Raw genomic sequence first — 25105 nt, 5'->3', positions numbered from 1 at the left:
AAGGTTTCTTCTTTCCTCCTCACCGTGGGGGACCACAGAGGCTCCTGTGATCTGACCCAGGAGCTGCGGGTGCAGCGGGTGGCGGACCTTCCCTGGTGGAAGGGTGCCTGTTTGCGTCTCTGCGGATTACACAGGCTGCTGCCTTTCTCCCAGCGGGCTCATTGGGACATGCTTACAAAGACTCGCTCGCCTCCTCTGAAGCAGGCAGTGGAATTTCTGTGTCCTGAGGGTGGGTGACCTGAGCTCCCTTATTCAACGGAGTGACTTGGCCTGAGCGTCTTAGTGTAAGAGGGGATGGGAACTGGGCTCCAGACCTTCGTAGGGATGGTTAGTGGGTGAAGGGATGGAGGCTCTAGACCCACATGGATCTTGCTAAAATGCAGATTCTGGTCCAGTAGCTCTGAGCATGGCCGTTAGGCTGAGATTCTGCATTTCCGACAAACTCCAAGGTGATGCCCATGCAGATTTTTGGGTCTACTTTAAGCAGCAAGGCCACAGAGGCCTGCTAACATCTCAGAGTACATATGTAGATATTTTCATGTTCCTCTGGCTTTCTTTTCTAGATCCACTGCCTCTCACTCATCCATCACTCTCTTTCCCCCACTTTTAATTTTATTTATATTTTCAACACTATTACAGATGTCCCTGATCTGCGCCCCCCCCCCCTACCCCCGCTTTGCCCACCTCTATCCAGCCCCCACCCCCTCCCTCTGGACCTCACCACATTGTTGTCTGTGCCCACTGGCTATTCCCTTCACCTTCTTTCAACCAGTCCGTCCCACCCGCCTCCCCTCTGTGTCCTCCCAGTGCTTCTGCCAGAGATGCTGGCTGTGATGTCACTTAAAATGCTGTCAGGATAGGTCTTCCAGACTTACTCATTCACGGCAAGGCACGTGCATTCCCCACACCCATCCGTGACAGCTGGGGGCCTTCAGTGGGGAGGGTGGGTACAAGGGAGCTGGGATTTTTGCTGGGATTCTTAGCAGGAAGCCTCTGGCCTTTTCTCTCTGACCCTTATTCTTAGCACTTGCTTTTGCTGTTCCATCTCAAGATGTTGAGAAAATGAAAAGCGTAGTGCTTCCTCCCAGAGGCCCCAACTACTGAGGTAACGATGGGAATAAAGACGGGAAGGGAGCCGAGTGTTTGTGCAGGGAAATAGAGACATCAGGAATAGGACTCTCACATCCCGACGTGTAGGGGAGCAGAGCACGTGCGAATGGAAGCGCAGAAAAGTACTTACTTATGGCTCCTGCCTTGCTGGCTGCAACACAAACACAAACAGGTAAGTCAGAGGGGGCAGACCCAGGGTGTGCGCACACGTCAAGCATCCACACCTCCAGATTGGCAGGCGGCAGTGAGAGGGGTAAGGCACGTTCTCTCCTTCCCCTGTGCTCTGCCCTGTTCTGTTACCCTCTGCTCGGCTTTCCTATGATTCACATTTCAGGTTTTGCAAGACATGACGAATGGGTTCCAGTTTCCAGCCCCACCTGCACCTGGTCTGGCGGGCTACTCTGACCTGCCTAGGAGTACAAACATCCCACTCTCCCCACTCTTGCTTGCTGACACCACACCCTGGTCTCAGCCCGCTGTGAAGGAATGTAATAAAATTTCTTAAACTCTCACAGCGTCTCTTGGCCTGGCTCCTGGGGCTGCACACCTAATATTTTGGTGCTGAAACCCAGGATACACCAGGGAGCCATGGGGCCCCTACTCCCAGGACAGGCTTCTCCAGACCCACTGCCATTTGAATTTCTGGTAAGAGTCACTTCCTTGACCCTCTGATTTGCGGGCTTTTGCCTCATAAAAAGCCCGGGCCCACTCTTCTGGGACCAGGCCTGTACCCAGTGTCAGTGGGACGTCCTAACAGCGCCAGCCTTCCTCTTCTCTGGTGCTTGTCCCATGGTTGGGACTCCTTCCCTTCAGACCTCTCACCGCCAGGATGGGCTTCTTACTCCCCTCTCCCGCCACACCACACCACCCATTATGGGGAACCAGCACCCCTTGGGTTGCCTCTTACGGAATCTTTAACCGCCTCAACCTCACAGCAAACACAGACCCAGATGGCTCATTTTCTACTGCAGCACAGCTTGGCCCCAATTAGGCTGAACAATGAGTCAGTCTGACCTAAAAACGACACTTTCAACTTCCATACCTCCCTGACTCAGACAGCTGTTGCCAGGGCACCCAGAAGTGCTGGGGATCCCTATATCCAGCCGCCTGCTCCACTGCCAGGACTGACAGCTTTCCAAATTCCCCTTTTCATTCTGAACCTTCCTCGGTGTGGAACTCTCTTTGAGCTGATGGTTCGGTCCCAAGACCTACTGCTCCTCTCTTACTGGCCATTCTCTCCTGCAGGCTCCTCTCCTCTCTTCTCTTTCAAATAGAAAAACCACAATATTTGTCTCTGGAATAATTAGGAAAATCCACCCTCAAACTTTAAAAAGAGAGGTTGATTTTCTTTTATAATACAGGTTGGCCCCAATACCATTAATTCTGGCCTATAAATGAATCTCTAAATTGTAGCACTGCTCTCCAATTCAATTTGGTTTGCAAATGTTTATAGCCCCTTAGGGATTTAAAGAAAACTTTCCTCACAGTCCTGGCAAACTGCTTGCCTCTCACAAAGGCAGAACAGCCTGCGTCCCTCCCCCCTTCCCCCCTTTCTCAGAGAGCAGCAGCTACAACACTGCCAACACTTGTTTGCAGAACTGCAGGCACTTGCCTGACAGCCAGGCACTACCAGGAACGGAGCTCATTATCACCAAACCTTAGCATGCCCCCTCTAAGGGAAGGTATGCATGGAAAGCATGATAAAGAAATGATTCTGGGACACATTTTATCCAATAGACAGCCTCAGGCCTTAGGAAAAAGTTACCAAAAACTAGCCTTAGGACCCCAGATTCCCACTGAGCAGCTGGTAGAAATTTTAACCAGAGGAAGAGCAGGAACGCCATCCCGTAGGAACAAATGGCTCAGTTTGAAGCCATGTGTCACCTCAAGGGCCCTGCTTCCTCTGCCACAAGGTTAGCCACTGGAAGAGGGACTGTCCCTGGAGCTGGAAGGTCCTCAGGACCAGAGCCTACCCACAAAATGGCCTTTAACTGATGGGGCCAACACTCCTGCCAGCCCCCATGAAGGGCATCACCATTGGAGGGATGGAGCCACTGCTGGTCCTCAATGTGACAGGTAAGACAATTACATTTTTTTTTTTTTTAGAGACACAGGGGCTCCTTACTCTCTTACTAAGGCCTCTTTCTTCCAAACCCTGTATGATCACTGGGGTGAATGGGCATCTTCCATGCCACCCTTTCACGCTTCCCCTCAACTGCAGCCATGCTTTCAGAAGCTACAGGGAGGAATACAGACCCTCCCCTTGTAAAGAAAGAATGTGGTGATTTTGAATCCAAGTGGCTGGCAAGCCAGTGGGGCCTGCTCCCTCCTCCTCCCTGCCTCTCATAATAAAGGCTGCCCATGAGGCAGTCAACTATGACAAACTTGATGAAATCACTCTGGGCCCTGACGAAAGCCCAGCTCTCTTCCTCTCCCGCCTCATGGAGGCCTTCCAGAAATGTACCACCTTAGACCCCACCCCCCAGAGGGAGCCCTTCTTCTGAACACCCATTTACCTCCCAACCAGCCCCCGACTTATGCTACAAATTCCGAAAAGTAGCACAGGTGCACAAACCCCTCAGAAAGACCTCCTTAACTTGGCCTTCCAGGTCTTTAGTAATAAAAATGAGGAGACCCAAATCCAAAAACAAAGGCGAGATCAGGCCAAGGCTGAGGCCCAGAAGGCGGCCTTTCAGCTCCCAGCCGCTGTTCTCACTAACCCATACAGAGTGCCTGTCCTCCAAAAGGGTAAGTCAGGGGCTAAGTCTCTTCTGGGCCCAGGCTTCAAATGCAACAAGGAAGGATACTGGGCCAAGTCCTGCCCAAACCTGAGACCCCCACCCCAGGTGTGGAAGGGAAGGCCACTGGAAATCAGACTGTAGTCTGGCCCCTCCAGGTGGGACCTTGGTCAGTCCAGCATGGCCACCCTCTGGATCCAATTAAGGGCTCCCAGACCTCCTGGGTCTGGCCACCAAAGACTTATACTGCCCAGGCCCTGACAAGGCTCCACAAACTTCCATCACCAGGACAGAGCCTCGGGTGATGATTGTGGTCACAGGTAAGTCGATCTCCTTTTTAATTGACACTGGGACCACTTATTCTACCCTCCCTGAATTCACCGGAACCCTTTCCCCCTCTTCAGTCTCTATTATGGGGGTTGATAGGTTAGTCTCACAGCCATTAGCTGCTTCACTTCTACGCTGCATCTTGCTAAACACTCTTTTTACCCACTCTTTTCTCATCCTACCTTGGTGCCTGACCCCTATCCTGGGGAGGGATATTCTCTCCAAATGTATTGCCTCTATCACCCTAAGTTCCCTTGAACCTTCTTCAGCCTCAGCCTCCTCCTGGCACCCACTCCGCAGCCCTAAAGCTGCCCCCTTAGACCTCTTACTGATGGACCCTGTCATATGGGACATCTTGATCAACATCTATGAAATTTTACTCTTGAACTTCAACCCTCTTTCAAGTGCTGGGCATGCTATACAGTGACCCAAACAGCCCACTTCTCAAAGCCTGTTCTGTTCTCAGCCTGGCCTACCATATCAGCAACCTTCCCAACACTGACAACTCCCAGGTCTGTTCAGGTCAATCTCTTTCCTGTGCTCACAGGATTGCAACTCACAGTTACAATCTAACTGCCATCCACTCCCCTCCCACGGCCTCATACATTCTAAATTTTGGGTAAAGACTCCCAAAACCTATTTCTTTCACACGGACAGATCCTGACACCAACACATCACAGCAGCTAATCTGGACTGTCCTGCCACAAGGATTTAGGGGCAGTCCTTACCTATTTGGTCAGGCCCTAGCCTCAGTCTTCAACACCTCGACTTAATTCCCAGCATCCTCCTCCAATATGTCAATGATCTTCTGTTATGCAGTCCTTCTCTAACTCCCTCCCAACTACACATCCATGCCCTTCCCAGTTTCCTAGGTCAGTGGTCGGCAAACCGTGGCTAGTGAGCAACATGTGGTTCTTTGGCCCCTTGAGTTTTTAGCAAAGACCAGCTTAGGAGTACCTTAATTAAGTTAATAATGTACCTACCTATATAGTTTAAGTTTAAAAAAATGTGGCTCTCAAAAGAAATTTCAATTGTTGTATTGTTGATATTTGGCTCTGTTGACTAATAAGTTTGCTAACCACTGTCCTAGGTAATGGAAGGGGCCTATGAGTTAGCTTATAGGGCCTTAAAAAAATCCAACAACAACTTCCAGAATCCTGCGGCTCCTGGCTACAGAATCTAAACTGGGCCTCCTGGTTTCTACCTCTATCAGACCCTTCTAAAGCTCTTCCTGGCACTCATCTTTGGCCTGTGCATCCCAAGAGCCCTTCCTTCCTTCCTCCAAAACCACATTCAGGCAATTGCCAACAGATCCATAGGGGAAGTGATGCTATTGTAGACCTACACTAGATGCCATCCCTCCCTCAACCACCAACTAATTAGGGACATCTCTACATCCCACGTAAGAGTGAAGAAGTTAAAGAAGAATGAGAATGGCCTCCTTTATCAACCCTAGCTTAGAGAAGCCCCAGTTTACATGAATCCAAGCTTATCAGAAAAGAAAAAAAGTCTGGAATTTAGGTATATTCTCTACCTTTCCCCTGCGCTTCAGTACTTCTCCAATACCTCCTGCTTGGGGCTCTCAGCCTCCCTGTGGTGTTCCTATCATTCTCATTTCAGGTTTTACAAGACATGACTGACAGATTCTGGTTTCCAATCTTAGCCCTCTGTGAAAGAAGGTAATAACATTTCTTGAACTTTCACTTCTTTTGGCCTGGCTCTTATTGGCATGGACCTAACAAAAGATAAATCTACATTGCTCCCCCTTTCCTTTAGGAGACTGATGAAATCAGAGATCCTGCAATTAGTTTTTTTTTTTTTCGTTTTCAATTTTTACTATGTGCTTGCTATCAAATCCTTCTTAGTTTCTGTTTTTTTTTGTTTTTTTTTTTTGATAAACAACTCCATCCAAACTCAGGATTTTTCTCTTACCTTATAATTAATTAATTAACTATTATTTTTATTAGCAGAGTCTCCACTTTGCTAAGAAGATCATCAGTTATTTAGGGGATCCAAGAATCAGCCTCAACTTCCTACACTGGTAGGTGAAAGGAGAACAGTGAGATAGTGAGTGTGGTCCTCCTTTCCTCAGTCTTCATGAGCCTCCTTAGCCCCTTGCCCAGCACCCCAATAGAAGGTACTCTGTAGAAGATGAAAAAGAACTAGGTTGAGAAAGTAGGGGAAACTTACAAAAAAATCCTGGAGTTGCTTTTAAGCTTTGTGTATCACCTACAATGAAAATTGACAAGAACTGAGAAAAATAAATGTTTGATGCTTAAACTGAAAAGGAAAGAAAAGAAAGTTGACAAATATGAGTTTGATTTAAATTTTCAGAGGGCATGGAGTGTATGCAATCCCATTCCCCTTTCCCAAGTCACAAATCCTCTTGATGTTGAAGAACTGAGTCTCAGCTTTGCTTCTCTCTAGCTCTATGGCTTGGTAAGTTTCTAAACCTGTGAAATATTACTTTTCTAATCTTTAAAATGGTAATGGTATCTCCTGTTTGGCTTATACTGAGGAGCTGCAGTGAAAATGAAGGCTAATGGACAGGAAAACTGAGAAGTTTTATGAGAAATGGTATGGAGAGAAATAGTCAGTGGCTACACAGAATTTATAAAACTTCTGCAAAGTAGTAAGTGTTCACTTCATTGGAAGCATTCTGCTTCATTTAACTTTTCTCTTACCATCTCTATTTATTTATTTTATTCCTTAATAGAGGCCTGGTGCACAAAATTTGTGAATGGGGGGCGGGGAGGGGGTTGTCCCTCAGCCCAGCCTGCAACGTCTCCAATCTGGGAACCCTTGAGAGATGTCTGACTGTCTGTTTAGGCCTGATTCCAGTGGGATCTAGTCTAAATAGGCAGTCGGACATCCCTCTCACAATTCAGACCTCTGGCTCCCTACTGGTTGCCTGCCTGCCTGATTGCTCCTAACTGCTTCTGCCTGCCAGCCTGATCATCCCCTAATTACCCTCCTGCCAGCTTGATTGCCCCTAACTGCCCTCCCCTGCTGACCCAGTCACCCCTAACTGCCCTCCCTTGTCAGTCTGGTTACCCCTAACTGTCCTCCCCTGCAGGCTGGTGAAGGGAGTAAGAAGTACAATTGACAGTTACAAAATAGTCCTGGGGATGTAAAGCATAGAGAATAGAGTCAATAATATTGTAAAACTATGTATGGTGCCAGGTGTGTTCTATATTTATGGGAAATCACTTTGTAAATTATATAAATGTCTAATCACTATGCTGCACACCTGAAACTATTTTAAAATAATAATGAAGGGGGAAAAAGAAAAAACATGAGGGTTTCTGAGATGTGCCACTTGCTCCCAACCCCAAACTGGATTTACCATTACACTATGGAGCAATAAACCTGGAAAACAACTGCAGGCTAGATGATCTGAAATAGAACCAAAGAGTACAGAAGAAGCCACAGAGACTGGTAAGAAGGATGGGGACGTGGAAGGGGATAGCCCCTCATGCAGGTGCAGCAGAGGCTGAGAAGCAGGAGGGGTATCATGGCTGTGGAACTCCCTCCTCCTAGGAGTGTGGGCTGCAACCCCATGTGGGGATCCCAAAACCCAGAGCAACAGAGATGGAAGAGGAGTCTGCATAGCATCTGGCGATGGGAATTGCTGGGGATTCAGTTCATCTGTGAGACTGGGACTGCACCATGTCAGGGATGAACTCTCTTGATCTGGACACCAGTTGCTGGTGAGGCCATGCTACTGTACTTGGGTCCTGCAGATGGGTCTATTGTTACACCCCACAGTGACTTTAAGGGGCCCTCTATTTTGTGGGAGGGCTTTTGGTGGAGACCCAGGCAGTGACTAAACTATGATGTGAGAAAGATGACTGGTTTTCTCCACCTTGTTGCATAGTCAGCGCTCCTCCCCCCATCGATTGAGTAGCTTGGCCTTCCCTGGGTTTGACAGCTCAGAGGAACTGTGCAGGGCTGGGGCTTTCAGAGCCCATGCAGAGCTTGGATGTTTGGCTCTTCTCTGCTGAGACCAACCTTATAAGGGACCAAACTGCCATGCAGGACTGAATTTCAACCCTGATCTACTTGGTTTGGTGGTGGGTGGTGGATTGGGCATCCATACAGAATTGGGATTTTCAAACCGTGTCATCCAGGGAGGCCAGATGGGCGAGTGCTGGGCTGCTTGGTCACATTTTGGGGAGCCACAGCTAAGCTTCCTTGCAAATTCAGCCAGCACTACCTGGGGAAGGATAAAAAGTGTCCACCCCTCTCCTACAGGGTAGTGGGCATCTCCCAAATGGGATACTCTTTAGATCAGCCCTGTCAAGAACTACTGGGTGCAGTTCTATGGGTGGAGGGTGGGGGGAGGAGAGAGTGGCTTGGAGTGGGGACATTCAAAGTGTGAGAATCTCAGAGTCTATTGTCTGAGACCAGGTCGAAGTGCTTAGACGCCCTCCTGCAGGCTGGGCAGCATCTTCCCCAAAGGGAGACTCTTTAGATCTATCCCCCTGAGCCCAGGATCTCTGAGCTTGCTTCTGAAGAGGGATGGCTTGCTGTACCGAACCTGAACCTTCAGCAAGTTCCCCCAGGGGGAAATAGAGTTGGAGACACTAACAGAGACTGAAGTATTTGGTTTTGAAGGAGGGGCTACTTTCCCCTCATTGAGTGCCCAACTGTGTGATACAAAGTAGGGAACCCCTCGCCCTATCTTGGCTAGCTTGGCTCAACCTACAGCTTCTCTTTGAAAGGCTCTGGAGGAAGACCAGGCAACCTCAGAGGAAGGCAGAACAGCTGACAAGTGGAGGCAGACTCCAGGGAGCCTTGGTCCTTTTACAGATCTGCCCCAGCTTTAAGCTGAAAAAAGCGGACATGTTGGCCCCTCCCATGCACATTAACGTCCAATAGATGCAGACACAAACAGTGAACAGCTTGGCAGCTATGTAGACAGGTAGCCTAAGGCCATCCACACACAAAATCTACCTGAATCCCATCAGCTTATACCAGAACCCAACTAGCCACACAAACAGTATATCCAAAGGGGGATTCCATCAGGCACAAGACCCTGTTTGGAACAACCCCACTTCATGGATCTTCCCAGCATAGTGTCTCAAGGTTTAACTTTATAGTCACCCAGCCTGAAAGGTTAACTCCACCCACAAAAAGGCCAACAGCATTCAAGACTCAACTACAACAGGGGATGCACAGAACCCACAAGAAATATTCCTGGAGCACAAGTGATCTGGAAGGTTGTGATACTGAGCCCAACAAGACACCTTCATCATAAAACCATTGTAAAAAGAAAAGGAGTCACAGCAGGTATACCAAATACAGAGAAAAAATAGAGGAGACAAAGAAAAGTACTCCAAATAAAAGAACAGGAGAAATCCCCCGAAAAATAATTAAATGAAATTGATGAAATGAAAGTAACCAAAATACCAGATGCAGAATTTAAAACAATGATTATAAGAATGCTCAAGGACCTTAGGGGAAGAATGGATGATCTCAGTGAGAATTTAAACACAGAGATAGTAAGTATTAAAAAGGACACAGAAGCCATAAAAAGAACCAGTCAAATGATAAATACAATATCTGAAATGAGGAATACACTAGAAGAAATTAACATTAGTTAAGATAAAGCAGAGGACTGAATCAGTGAATTAGAAGACAAGATAACTGTAAGCACCCAAGCAGAGCATGAAAAAAAGTGAGGAAAGTCTAAGGGACGTCAGGGACAACAAGAAGCATAGCAACATCTGCATCATAGGGGTACCGGCAGGAGTAGAGAGCAATGGACAGAGAACCTGTTTGCTGAAATAAGAGTAGAAAACTTCCTTAACCTGGTAAAGAAAAAAGTCACACAAGCTCAGGAAGCATACAGTCCCAATCAAGATGAACTCAAAGAGATCCACACTAAGAGTCATCATAATTAAAATGGCAAAAATTAAAGACAAAGAGAGAATCTTAAATGCAGCCAAGAGAGAGACACTTCATTACCTACAAGAGAGTTCTCATAAAGTTGTCAGCTGATTTTTCAACAGAAATACTTAATGCCAGAGGGATTGTCATGAAGTATTCAAAGTGATGAAAAATAGATACTCTATTCAGCAATGTTATCATTTAAAATTGAAGGGGAAGTAAAAAACTTTCCAGACAAAAAAGACTAAAGGAATTGATTTCTACCAAACCAGTATTATAAGCAATGTTAAGAAGACTGCTTTTTAAAAAAGATAAATATAGCCTTGTCAGTGTAACTCAGTGGTTGAGTGTCAACATATGAACCAAGAGGGCATGATTCAATTCCCAGTCAGGGCACATGCCCAGATTGTGGGTTTGAACTCCAGTGGAGGCTGAGCAGCAAGCAGCCAATCAATGATTCTCTCTTATAATGTTTCTCTTATAATGCTTCTCTTGATGTTTCTACCTCCCTCTCCCTTCTTCTATGAAATCAATAAAAAATATAAAAAATAATATATATATAGAGAAACATGAGTGTAGAGAAAAATAGCAATAAGTATCTATCAACAATAACTTCAAATGTAACTGGATTAAAGACTCCAATCAAAAGACATAGTGTGGCTGAATGAATAAGAAAACAAGAGACATACAAAAGTCAAAACAAAGAATATACACAGACTGAAAGTGAAGTTATGGGGGGAAAAAAAATTCCATGCAAATGGAAACAAACAAAAAAGTCAGAATAGCAACACTTATATCTGACAAAATAGACCTCAAAGTGAAGGCCATAACATGAGGTAAATAAGGTCACTACATAATACTGAAGGAATTGATCCAACAAGAGAATATAACACTTGTAAACATATATGCACCCAATATAGAAGCACCTAAACATATAAAGAAAATCTTGGTGGGCTTTAAGGGAGATATCAACAGCAATACATTTATAACATAGGATTTAAAAATCCTACTGTCAACAATGGACAGATCTTCTAGACCAGTGGTCGGCAAACTCATTAGTCAACAGAGCCAGATATCAACAGTACAACGAATGAAATTTCTTTTGAGAGCCAAATTTTAAAACTTAAACTATATAGGTAGGTACGTTGTTATTAACTTAATTAGGGTACTCCTAAGCTGGTTTTTGCTAAAAACTCAAGGGGCCAAAGAGCCGCATGTGGCTCATGAGTTTGCCAACCACTGTTCTAGACAAAGAATCCATAAGGACATGGTGACCTTAAATAACACATAGATTGCATAAATTTAATTGATATTTACAAAACATTTCATCCCAAAATAGCAGAGTATGCATTCTTCTTAGGTACACATTGAACATTCTCAAAGACAGACCACAGGTAAGGCCACAAAATAGGTATTAACAATTCAAGAGGATTTTAATCATACCAAAATCTTCTCAAATCTCAATGACATGAAACTATAAATCAACTACAATAAATAAATTCAAAACATTCAAACACATAATAGGCTAAATAGCATGTTGTTAAACAGTGAGTGGGTTAATAATGAGATCAAGGAAGAAATTAAAAACTTCCTGGAAACAAACACTTAACAACCCAAAATCTATGTGACACAGCAAAAGCAATTCTGAGAGGGAAGTTTATAGCATTACCTACTTCCTTCAAGAAACAAGTAAAATCTCTAATAAACTATCTAGCCCCAAGACTAAAACAACTAGAAAGAAAACGATACGAAAACCCAGGAGTAAGGAGAAGGAAAATATTAAGATCATAACAGGAATAAGTGACAAAGAAACTTAAAACAAATATACCACAATACGAAAGATCGCTTAAACTAGGAGCTTTGAAAAGATAAACAAAATTGGCCGAAACTGGTTTGGCTCAGTGGTAGAGCGTCGGTCTGCGGACTGAAGGGTCCCAGGTTCGATTCCGGTCGGGGGCATGTACATTGGTTGTGGGCACATCCCCGATGGGGGGTGTGCAGGAGGCAGCTGGTCAATGTTTCTCTCTCATCGACGTTTCTAGCTCTCTATCTCTCTCCCTTCCTCTCTGTAAAAAATCAATAAAATATATTTAAAAATAAAAAAAAAATGTTTAAAAAAAAAAAAAAAAAAAGATAAACAAAATTGATGAACTTTTAGCCGACTCATGGAGAAGCAAAGAGAGAAGGCCCAAACAAAATAAAATAAAAAATGAAAGAGTTGAAGTAATAACTAACATCATAGAAATACAAAGGGTTGTAAGAAAATACTATGAACAATTATATGCCAACAAATTGGAAAACCTGGGGAAAAAGGACAAATTCCTAGAAACATACAATCTTCCACAACTGAATCAGGAAGAATCAGAAAAACTGAATAGACTGCTAACAACTATGGTAATTATATTAGAACAGCAATAAAAAAAATCTTCTGACAAATAAAAGTCCTGAACAGGACAGCTTCACAGGCAAATTTTAAGATATTCAAAGAAGAACTAGCACTTATACTCCTCAAACTATTCCAAAAAATTCAGGAGGAGGCAACACTTCCAACTATATATATATATATTTCCATCATTATCCTAATTCCAAAAGCTAATAAAGACACTTCAAAGAAAGAAAATTATAGGCTAAAATCCATGATGAACATAAATGCCAAAATCCTCAACAAAATATTAACAAACAAGATTCAGCAATACATTAAAGATTATATACCATTGTCCAAGTGTGTTTTATCCTAGAGATGCAAGGTTGGTACAATATTCACAAATCAATAAATGTGATACATCACATAAACAAAATGAAAGATAAAAATTACATGGTCATAACAATTGATGCAGAAAAAAAATTTGATAAAATCTGGCACCCATGTATGTTAAATACTCTCAACAAAGTAGGAATAGAGGGATCATATCTCAATATAATAAAAGACCACATATAAAAAACCTACAGCTAGTATCATACTCAATGGACAAAATCTGAAAGCATTTCCCTAAGATCAAGAACAAGACAGCAATATGGCTTTCACCACTGCTATTCAACATAGTACTGGAAATCCTAGCCAGAGGGATCAGACAAGAAGAAGAAATGAAAGGCATTGAAATTGGAAAGGAGGAAGTAAAACTGTCATTATTCACAGATGACATGATACATAGGAAGCCCTTTCTCCATTTATTTCTTCTAATTTCCCTTACTACTCTGCCCAGTTCTTTAATTTTTCAACTGGCTATTAAAACTAGTTGTGTAACTGATTTAATACCTAAATGAGAGTTCAAATAACTTGTCAAAATTCAAAGAATCGGTAAGGAGGGAGCTGGAAGCAGCTCGGGGCAGCCTGGCTGCAGCACTGGGTGCGTGCGTAGCTGCTCGTCAACATCTCTCTGTGTACCTGAGACACTTCAATTAACAAACATGTTACAGGTGGCTTTTAGGAGGTCTTACTATCCTGTTCTCAGTTTTGGGGGAAATAATGCCTGGTTCTCATAACAAAGGTAAAAGACAACTTTTTAGCAAGCCCACTGCCATAGTGGACAGCATAATTTCCTCCTTTGTGGGTGGAATATAGGTAGACACAGAGTCAAGGGAAGTCTCTTTGGGGTGGAAGAAAATCAGATCTCTGTACTTCAACTAGGAGTTACTGGATGAAGAAAATGTAGATAGAAGGAAGAAGCTATGACTGCTGAAGAGGTAAGTGGGGTGGGGAGATGAGGTCAAAAGCAGGAATGGAGGCATTTGCTTGAAAACAACGTGGGTGTTAAATTGTTCTAGAGAGAAAAGTGAGACAGGTGGTCATGACATGGGTAAGGTAAGTAATGAAGGGGAAGGTGGAGAATCATGAGCCTCAAGCCCTGTCACTCTAACACACAGGGAGCAGGTAGAACAGGGAGGCACCCTCTGTCTAGTGCAGGAGCCAATAATATCAGACTTTGCAACAAGAAGAAAACCTTACTCACAGATCCTTGAGTAATGCTAAGGCACAATAAGAAATATTTAAATCAGTCTAGAGCTAATGCTTTCAATAATCCACCCATGTCCCGAGAGTCTTTCCAGAAATGTTCCCCAGGATGCATCAGGCTCTCCACTGCCCAGCGGGCACATAGGTTGGCACACCTGCTGGTGTGGAGTCCTCTTCCCCCTTGGACTCTAGCAGGGAGTGAACGTTTTCTGCAGAGTATTCAGGTTTACTATACTTCCAACATCTGGATTTCATTCATTTCCCGTATTTTCCATTCCCTCCTCTCTTTCCTTTCTCTTTTCATTTTGAAAGTCTCTTCTCCATAATGGGATTGCTTCAAGAATCAGAGAAAAGGAATGTTAGGAAGTTCAAGTTTATCAGTATAAAAGAAAACTGAGGCTGAGAGGGGAGAAGCCCTAGGCCTGTGGGTGCTAAAATCATACAACATTCCCCCCATCCATGAAACACTGTCCACGGTTTCAGTTACCTGCAGTCAACAGCAGTTATAAATACCAAATGGAAACTTCCAGAAATAAACAATACAGGTGTTTTAAATTGCACGCTGTCCTGAGGAGTGTGATGAAATCTTGCTCTGTCCTGCCCTGTGCCCCTGGGACGTGCATCATCCCCCGGTCTAAACTTTAGACTCTAAAGCATCAGCTGTAGACACTCCCTGCCTGTCAGTCACTTAGGAGCTGGCTGGGTTATCGGATTCATTGTGGAGGGATCACAGAGCACGTGTTCAAAGTAACTCTCATTTTACTTCATAATGGCCACCAAGTGCAAGAGCAGTGATGCTGGCAATTTGGCTATGAGAAGCTATAATCTTATCCCAGGTATGTACAGCAAAAAAACAAAAAACAGTCTTCCAAAGATTCGGAACTATCTGCAGCTTCAGGCATCTGCTGGGGGTCTGGGAATGTATCCCCCGTGGATAAGGCCGGACACTACTGTAGGCAGTTTTAGCCTCCAACGTTCTGAGTCTACGCTCAGTGTACTTTTCTTCTATACCCCAAACAATTTTCTCCTTTGTCTATTCTTTCTGGAATATTCCTTTAAATATTAATTTACATTTTCCTACATTTTGATTCACCTAATTTTACTGTTCTTTTTATTAATTTATATAGTGTGAATTATAGGGAAGACCTGAGAGTTTTAATGATATTAATCATGAGAAATAATAGTAATATGCAAACTACTGTGAAATGCACCCTCAGTATTCAGGGGAGAAGGTTGAGCATTTATCTTAGTTGCCTTGTATTGGTGTTAAGTTGCTAGTGAAGTTTGATAATTTCCACCATCTTTTGGGATCTTATTTAACTAATCTCAAAAATGACAAGTTTAACAATACTCTTTTCAGCTCAAATTTTTTTTTTAAATGGTAAATTTTATCTCAACAGAGAGATATTTTAAATATGTTTTATTGATTTTTACAGAGAGGAAGAGAGAGGGATAGAAAGCTAGAAACATCGATGAGAGAGAAACATCGACCAGCTGCCTCTTGCACATGCCCCACTGGGGATGTGCCCACAACCAAGACACATGCCCTTGACCGGAATCGAAACCAGGACCTTTCAGTCCGCAGGCCGACGCTCTATCTACTGAGCCAAACCGGTTTCGGCATCAGCTCAACTTTTAATGAGTGACTTAGTCTAAATTCACAAACTGAAGTCCTATATTCCTGGGCCTTTCAGATAAATAAATAAAATTTTATTTATCTAATAAAATCTGGGATCGTGGGAATTAAAAGGGCTGGCATTCTAAACTTAGGGCCTGCCTAGAAGAGAGCAGACAGGCAGAACAAGGTTCCCAGACACTGAGAGTTGATGGTAGAAGAACAGCCAGGCACTGCTCAGTGTCCTTGTGGGCTGTGCTAAATGGACATGCAGATACATTCATGAGGGCTGCTGCTAAAAGGCACTCAAGTCAATCCCCCTTTGAAGAGAGACCTCAGAAAGAAGCCCTTACACCCACCTCCAGGAGCTCCAAATCCTTGATGCCGCCGGGGGCATGATTTGGTCACCGAGGTTTAAGGATCTTGTGCTTTGGCTGTGGAAACGGCCCGGAGAGACGGAGGACCCGTGATGGTCACGGGGCCATTTCCTCTAGCATCTCAGCTTTTCTAAGCTGAAGCTTTTATGGGAATGCGGATGACTTAGTCTAGCTTAAACTTTCTCTAGTCGCCCTCTGTACTCCTTTCTTTTTACCCATTTACTCCTTTCTGTTTCCTAAATTGAGAAATAGAAAAGACACTTAAATATGACTCCTGCAATTGACACTGAAGAATAAAGATTAAAATCCATCAGAGTCTGGGTTCATTGTTTTAAAAAGCATATGGTTCTCACTGAACTCTTTTTAGAAAGGGGACTCTAGTTCTCATTAAGTAACGTGAGTGACCATATGTTAGAATGCTTTATGTGAATCTCAGTTTCTCTACTTACTAGCTGTGTGAGCCTGCACAATTCCTTAACTTTTTGGCACCTAAGTTTGTTTATTTTACATGGAGGACTTATATTTACTTCATAAGAGTGCTGTGAAGATGTAGAGGGCTTGGGACAGCATGGCACATATGCCAAATATATTTATTAATTATTAATTATTGTTTTAAATTGCAGTCTTTATCTGTGTGTCCCTTAGGAGGGATGGACCACAGCTTCCTCTGCCTTGGACACTCTGCTGGCTTGAGATTTAAAAAAAATATATATATATTTTATTGATTTTTTACAGAGAGGAAGGGAGAGAGCTAGAGAGCTAGAAACATCGATGAGAGAGAAACATCGACCAGCTGCCTCTTGCACACCCCCTACCAGGGATGAGCCCACAACCAAGGCACATGCCCTTGACCGGAATTGAACCTGGGACCTTGCAGTCCGCAGATCGACGCTCTACCACTGAGCCAAACCGGTTTCAGCTGGCTTGAGATTTTCAAAGAAATAATAAGATTAAGCCCTTTGAGCTCCTGGTTTGGGAGTCACTTTCCCAACCTACCACCGTCCCGAGAGCTGCCGGTGAGGTTGGTCTCACAAGAGGGCGCCCTCAGTTGGCAGGACTACACATCCCACCTCAGGAGTAAAGAGCTCCCTGGTGGCCCCTTGCAACTTCCAGCTGAACACTCTACTTCTTCATCATCAGAGGGCGATTCTCATTTTAGTATTATAATAATTGATATATCGGGTCTAGTAATAATTAATGTCGTTTTTAAACATTCGTTTAAAATCTTGCTTGTATTGACATAACCTTCAAACACGTGGTATCTACAGAACGTGTGAAGTGCAATTAACAAGTTTTGCTTGAAAAAGTTTGTGTTTGGTTTGGTTTTTGTTGCAAAACTAGGGCTAAGAAGATGGCTGATGAAGAGCATATTCGGCACTGCATGCTTTACGAGTTCCAATTAGGAAGAAAAGCAAGTGAGGCTGCAAAAAACATCTGTAGTGCTCTTGGTCAAGATGCAGTTAGCGCCAGAAAATGCCAGCGTTGGTTTGAGAAATTTCACGAGGGAAATTTTTTGTTAGATGACAAGAGTGGTCGAGGCCGTGTGTCCAATTTTGATCAAGAAGCTCTTCAAGCTCTTTTGGTGCAAAATTCTCAAATTACCCAACAAGAGCTTGCGACAACTTTAAATTGTTCTCAAAAAACAATTTCCAATCAATTGCGTGCACTTGGCAAAGTCCAAAAGTTTGGAAAATGGGTTCCTCATGAGTTGACCGACAACAACCGTAATCAAAGAGTCACAATTTGCAGTTCACTCCTCTCTCGTCAAAACCGTTTGCCGTTTTTAGAGCAAATTGTTACCGGAGATGAAAAATGGGTGCTGTATGTTAATTTGAAATGACGACAACTATATTGTTGATTAAATTTTGTTGTATTGTTTAAATAAATTAGATTTTAAAAAAGTATTAGAAAACGACATTAATTATTACTAGACCTAATAACTCTCACTCTGATTTTCTTTCCATCCCTCCTTCCTCTCTAAAATCTCAACACACCATGCTGTTCTCTTCACCATCTTTTTTTAAGATAGCCCAGCTGTCCTTTGAAATACTGACTCTTGCAGCCCTCTGAGCAATGACTAATTTTTGATCCCATATCCATATACAACAGAGCCTGAAAATAGTGCAAGAGAAATTAAAGATGTGAGTTTATTGTTTTATGTTGTTTCTATAGTAAATTATCATTTTTATGACTTACTTGAATGAAAACAAAGTAAAACTGAATAAAACCTGTTTTGATTATACAATAAAAGTAGTAAAACATTGAGCTTGGTATTTTCCAAGGGCACCCTTTATGAGATTATATAAAAATAAAACATGAAACAACCTTGTAGGACTGGGTTATGTCACAGTATTCGAACTAGCAAAATAATTTTTAAATTTAGTTAATTTACACTTTTTAATTTTCAAATTATATTTTAAAAATGGAATATATTTTTTTACATATGCATAATATCCTAAATTCCTTGAAATCTTTTATTTCACAAAGGTACTTTGAATTGAAAATTTAACATATTTCATGGTGTCCTGGGGATAGTTGGACAAGCACAAGATTTGGCATCAAAGACTGAATTTAGAACCTCAGTTTTACCTTTATTAGCTAAGTTCCCTAGGGCAAGTTAACTAATGTCTTTCAACTTCAATTTTCTCATCTGTAATTCCTTTAAATATGGATTCAATAAACATGGTTTTCTTTAATTTCCCCCTGTCTTCTACTTCCATTTCCTGCCCTCTTCTCAACCCGCCATACAAAGCTTTGGAATTCTCAGAAGGCAGGTAAGACCACTTCTCTCAGACTGTATCACATCCCTGTCTCATCTTTCTCACTAACTCCTTGCTCTCTTCCTTCTTTCCTGTTTCCCCAGCATTACAAGTTTGGAAATGTTTCCTATTTCCTGCTGACATGTCACCATGGTCAGCCACTAGAAAGTTTCATTACTTCCTGTACTTCTGGTTAATTACCGAGGTGTCTGAGTTATTTAGAAAAAAGAAATTAGAGAAATGTAAAGTCAAGGCTTGGGCTGTGCCTCAGTGAAGAAGTCTGGGCCATTTAGGAGAATGTCCCCGGGATTAAACGGGGCTGTGTGTCAGTAAGGCACTTACCAATACTTGCTCGAGACGGTGCTGAAAGGAAACAAAATGAGAATGAGACCTGAGTTTCCAGGGAGAATTTCGATTGCATAAGCGACTGTATCAGGAAGAGGGTGTGGAGAGGGCAGCAAGGGTCACATTCATTTTCTAGTGTCAGTTGCAATGCAATGTGGCAGGCGGATGGACAGCCATTTACGGGTTGCTTTTGGGGTATGCACTTCAAAGATTGTACATTTCCTCAGTAATACTCTGCTGGTAGAGTACAATTGTAAGATCTATGCAACTCATTTCTTAATTTCTTTCAGTAAGAGGTGAACAGTGTTTTGGGTATCACTAATTTCTCAGTCCATGGAAACTTTTTGCCTCTATTATCCTTCTATTTCTGATCCTGCCTCTTCCTCCTTCTCCTCCTCTCTCTTCTCAATTTTCTTTCTCCTCTTTCCTCTTTGTTTGAGAAATCCTTTGTTGCAGCAAACTATAATTCCATAACTGCTTCAGCAGGGAGTTTCCAATTTGTATAAAGTGAAGCTGAATTAGCTAGTAAGCATATGATCTTGAGTATGATATTTTGTGTGATGGGCATACATTGAGTATGTTTACTTGAGAAGATGCTCAATTTCAGGAGTGAGCAGGAAAATGAAAATGAAAACATTTTGTGCTCATCCAAGTGGCAATAATGTGAAAGGATGACAAAACCTAGGGCTGTTACAGGTGCCAGGTAACGGGAACTTCCACGCATTTTAGTGTGCCCCTGTGGAACTATCCAGGGGCTCAATTAGACAATAGCTAGTAAGTTAAAATGTGCCTAACTTACATAAAGTTCAGCCACTCTGTGACTCATGAATCCCGCTTCAGGGTGTGTACCCCGGATAAGCTGTTTCCCACTTACTTAAGGACATTTTTGCAGCATTATTTACAACTGCAAAAGTTGGAAACACTGAGAATGCAGCAGCAGGGGAAGAATAGAATAAATATTGTATATTCATAAGTTGGAAAAATTTTCAACAATTAAGATGCATAACCTGCATTTCACAATATTACAACTTTTTGTGTGTGGGGGAGCAAGTTGCAATGATACTTTCAGAATGATGCCATTTTAGTAAAATTTTTAAAAGAATACATACAAAACAATGTTATATATTATTCAGTGATACATAGAGATTATGTAAGTATATGAAAATAAGCTTAAAAGAATTTAATAAATTCATAAGTCTTTGGAAGAGTAGATTGAATCTAGGTTTGTGAACAAAAATTTCTACTTTATCTGCCATTTGAGAAATATGAAAAAATATCATTTATCAAATCTAGAGTGTGAATTTATATGTTAATTATTTTTGTATTTTATAGCTATAGTTTCTTTAAGAGAAAGAAAAACAAGTACAGAAACTACAGGACCTGCAAACCAGATGACAGGAGAATTGAAAGAAAAGCACAAAAACTTACCTGAGGAGTTGGCTGATGGTCACACTCACACACACACACACACACACACACACACACACACACACGGAAACATTAGGTGAACTATCAGAAACTGGATGGCTAACCTTAGTGTATCAGCTTCAATCATTGTAACCTCCTTTCAGAAGGCCAGCCCTGGCCCAGGGGATCCACTGACCTGGTGGTAGGGCCTGGAGGTCACCCCGACCAGCTATTGCCCATCTGTTCAGTCTCTATAAAGGGTTTCATCTTTTAGTTGACAGGTGCTATTCCTGTGAAACTTCATGGCTTACATTTTTCTCTGTCGTCAGCTTTTCCCTTTTTCCTGGCTGGCCAACTTCCTGCATCCCTCGCCAACCCTGATTGTGCACTGGTGGGGTCCGTCAGCCTGGCCTTTGCCCTCTCACAATCTGGATCCCTCAGGGGATGTTGGAGAGCCAGTTTTGGCCCTATCCCACTCAACGCAGGAGCTGCTCCCTGGTGGCATTGCACTCCCACAGGGGAGCACCGCTGTCAGAAGCTGAGCTCATAGTTGGTGAACGCAGTGGTGGTGGTAGAGCCTCCATGGCAGTGCTAAGGATGTCTGACTGATGGCCCACCCATCCCCTGAGAGCTCCCAGACTGTGAGACCACCCCTCCCCCTCCGAGTGCATGAATTTCGTGCACTGGGCCTTTAGTGTTAGTTATAATCTAAGTTGAGGCCATGTAAGAGAAAGAGGGTAAAATATTTACTTAGCTGATTGAGAATTTAAGTTCAACGAAGGTATGGCAAATTATAATGAATACATATGCGTATATTTATGGTGATTGCCTGAGTGACCTGTGACTTAAAATTTGTTTTTTAGTGATGTCATGGAAACAGACTTTCTAAAAGATCTGAGGACAAAGCAAATTCCAGAAAACCAGTCATGTGTTCATTAAAGTATAAAAATAAAAAACTATGGAAGTGACTTGAGTTATGTTATATGATTATAGCATTTGATGGTTTATGCAAATATAAATAGCTAAACTCTATTTAGAAATGTAAAGACAGGTGTATTTTTTTCTCAGCTTATTTTTGGAAAAAGAGTGTTTTTCTCCTATACTTGGTTGCCATTGTGATGGGAATTAAGTGCAGAACACATAAAACCTGTGTTTTACATTAATGTTACTTATTTCTCACGGTTGTATGGGTATTTTAAAAAAATACTAAATACTAAAAAAGTAAATATTAAGAGATGATGAATACTTTAATGTGCTATACTTATGGTTGCTATAAAATTGATATTAAAATAAATTCAGTGCATTTAAAAAGTTTTGAATTACCTTAGCAACTTTAATATATGTGCTGTGTTTAAATTAAACTAAATTCACTAAGATTTAAGTTCTGAGTTTAATGTACCTAAACAAACATAATGATCTGACCTAATATTTCCCTGTCAGAGAATTCCATCATCTCAAGTTGATGAGCAAATTTCTATTTCTATGTCAAGAAATGGTGTCTGAAAGACTAGCAGAGATTGGCAACTGAGAGATTTAGGATGGCTGAGATTTAGAGGTGACTGGAAAGTCAGAGAAATAAATTGTGATTTGGTTTCATGAATTTTAAATTATGGCTTATTCAGACAACTGTAAAATGTTTACTAATGCACATTCTTGCTAAGAATGCAAGGGTAGCCTGGAATGGAAAGGACCTAAGATTGCAGACTGTAAACTGAAGAGCTATAACCAGGAAATTAAGAATTGTTACTAAATTGCATAGGAATAAACTAATGACATGAAATTTGAAGTCAGACAATTCTATGTTCATACCTGGATTGAGTCATTTGGAAATGATTCAACCTGACCCTATGGCGTTGAGCCAGTCACTAACATTTTTCATGTATATGCTTCTCTTGTATAAATTAGGGATAACTATCTATAGAGAATTAATTGATTATTTAAGGACTGCTCATTAAGGCTCACCCTGACTGGTGAGGAGAATAGGTAGTAAGAAGGCAAGAGTAGAAACATGGAAACCAGTTAGCAAGTAGTTGTAGTTCAAGCAAGAGATGCTGGGGCTTCGGTTAAGATTGTCATCATGCCCCAAAGTGGTCTAATTTGGGGTTTGATTAAAAAGTATCAAGGATGGCATTTGCTGGTGGATTAGATGAGAAGAGTGAGGGATGATACCAAGGTAAGTGCCTGAGCAATTGGGTGGATACAGGGGCCAGTACCTGTGTGTAGTAGAAATCAGGACTTGGATTTTGGACATGTTAAGATTGAAATGCCTCTCATACATCTTCAAGACCATTGTGTAATGATTGTATAGGTTATTTGCTGTACAAAGGGATATGGGGACTGAAGTCTTTATGGCGTCCCTGGTGTGGGGCTGCATCTATCTGGTGGAAGAACTCCTCTCTAATTCACACCAAAGTATCAGATAAGCTAGCAGAAGCTTTGGGTAACCATAGTGGACTTTCTGGGTTCTTCATACTTATGTGGTTGACAGGGATAGGGCTGTTTATAGATATAAAATAAAATAAAACTTACTGCCCACCAAAGTAACTGGCTCATGGTAGTAGGTACCAAGTGCATGCCAATTCTCTTCCTTTCCCAGTGTGCAGAGTTTTATTTCACTTATCTGTGTATCCTTCAATTCCTCACATTCGGGTTGCTTCTTGGTTAAATATCATGTTCCAATGAGGAGGTTGTTTCTCAAAAAACATGAGATATAAGTGACAACAGTAGAAAATACCAGCACTTCTTTGTGCCCTTAGAATTTCAATGTGTACGTTATACCCTATGTCAGCGGTTCTCAACCTGTGAGTCGCTACCCCTTGGGGGGGTTGAATGACCCTTTCACAGGGGTGGCCTAAGACCATTGGAAAACACAGATATGTACATTACAATTTATAACAGTAGCAAAATTACAATTATGAAGTAGCAACAAAAATAATTTTATGGTTGGGGGTCACCACAACATGAGGAACTGTATTAAAGGTTTGCGGCATTAGGAAGGTTGAGAGCCACTGCCCTGTGTAATATTTACAGGGATTTATTCCTCCACTTCTTAACATTTGTATTGAGAAAGGCATGCCAAATTGTTAGCAGTTTTGAACTCTGGAACATTGAATTACACTTGAGTACTCAGATTTCTTTTGCTAACTGATTAGGAGGTGGATAGGAGAGGAACTTTGTAGCTCTGAGGAAAAGTTGCCTCATTGTATAAAAGTGGATATTTCTCAACACTTCTCAGAATTTCTATACTGTTTTTGGTTTCTTGGGTTTCACATGGGTAGGTTTACAGCCCCTCATGTTATAACAGGAAAACATTAATTTTCCTTGAATTTCACCATAATCTCTAAATATACTTACATCGATCATCATATGAAGTGTCTAGAGGATTGAGGAAAAACATAAGATTCTTACTTTCTCATAAACAGATTCCTTTATTAATTTCTCAACAACGTGGTATCTAGCTTATTTACCACTTTCTGTCGAATATGAATGTCGGAGTCCTAAAAGACAAGATGGAAAAAATGAGACATACCTTGACCACTATGTCTACATTATATTCTCATTAGGTGTAAATGTTTACCTCTTCCTCCTTCAGATCTATGAGAGGAAAAATCTTTGTGGGAAAAATACTAGATTAAGTTTACTACAGCCTATCAAGAAATGTTTCATTATTAGTCTAAAGCTAACTGCTAAGAGATTTTTCTACTTTCCCAGATGTTCTCATTTTCTTTGGAATTCATTTCAGAAAAGAAAGAGGGGTTGCCATGGTCCTTTGCTCCTCATTCTGGTTTGTCAGGACAGTTGAATAAGAAGATTAATGGATCAAGAGACTATAATATGTGTGAGGTATGGACAGCAAACAGAGTACCAACCTGCCACTGTTCTTTTCTCAGGAAGATACAGTCTATATGCTGTGTGTGTGTGTGTGTGTGTGTGTGTGTGTGTGTCCCTACAAAAAAGTAGAGTGTGCCTTGGAAACTCCTTAGAATCATCAGATTTCTGAATGTCTTATTTAAAATAATCTTTATTATAATTCCTTACTCATTCAGACCACATGTCCTAATTTGAAAGTCAGAGTATAACTCTATTGTTAAGAAGAAATACTGAAATTCAGTATACAAAGTTTTGCCTTAAATCAAATGGGTATAATATGGTGTAAGGTTATGAGTATTGGACTCAGGTCCACAAGCCTGGGTTCCCTTTCTTTTCTATGAATTTGGCTAAACCTCTTAAACTTTGAGCATCAATTGTATCTTCTAAAATGAAGATAATAATATAAGTTGTGCTCACTCTTATATTGTACTTTATAGCTTACAAAATATCTTTCATGTATGCTAGTCAATCTTTATGAAAACTCGTGAGTTATGCAGTTTATTCCTATTTTACACAATCAGAAACTGTTTTGCAGAGATTCCTTAACCTTTCAAGATCTTGGAATAAAGAAGAGTTGGAAAGAATTATTTTATTTTATTTTATTTTATTTTGGTTAATCCTCACCCGAGGATATTTTCCCATTCATTTAGAGAGAGGAAGAGAGAGGGAAAGACAGAGAAACACTGGTGTGAGAGAGACACATGGATTGACTG

The sequence above is a fragment of the Pipistrellus kuhlii genome, unplaced genomic scaffold (genome assembly GCF_014108245.1).
Source record: "Pipistrellus kuhlii isolate mPipKuh1 unplaced genomic scaffold, mPipKuh1.p scaffold_m20_p_5, whole genome shotgun sequence".
NCBI classification, from domain to species: domain Eukaryota; kingdom Metazoa; phylum Chordata; class Mammalia; order Chiroptera; family Vespertilionidae; genus Pipistrellus; species Pipistrellus kuhlii.
Note: the sequence above shows the minus strand (reverse complement) of the source record.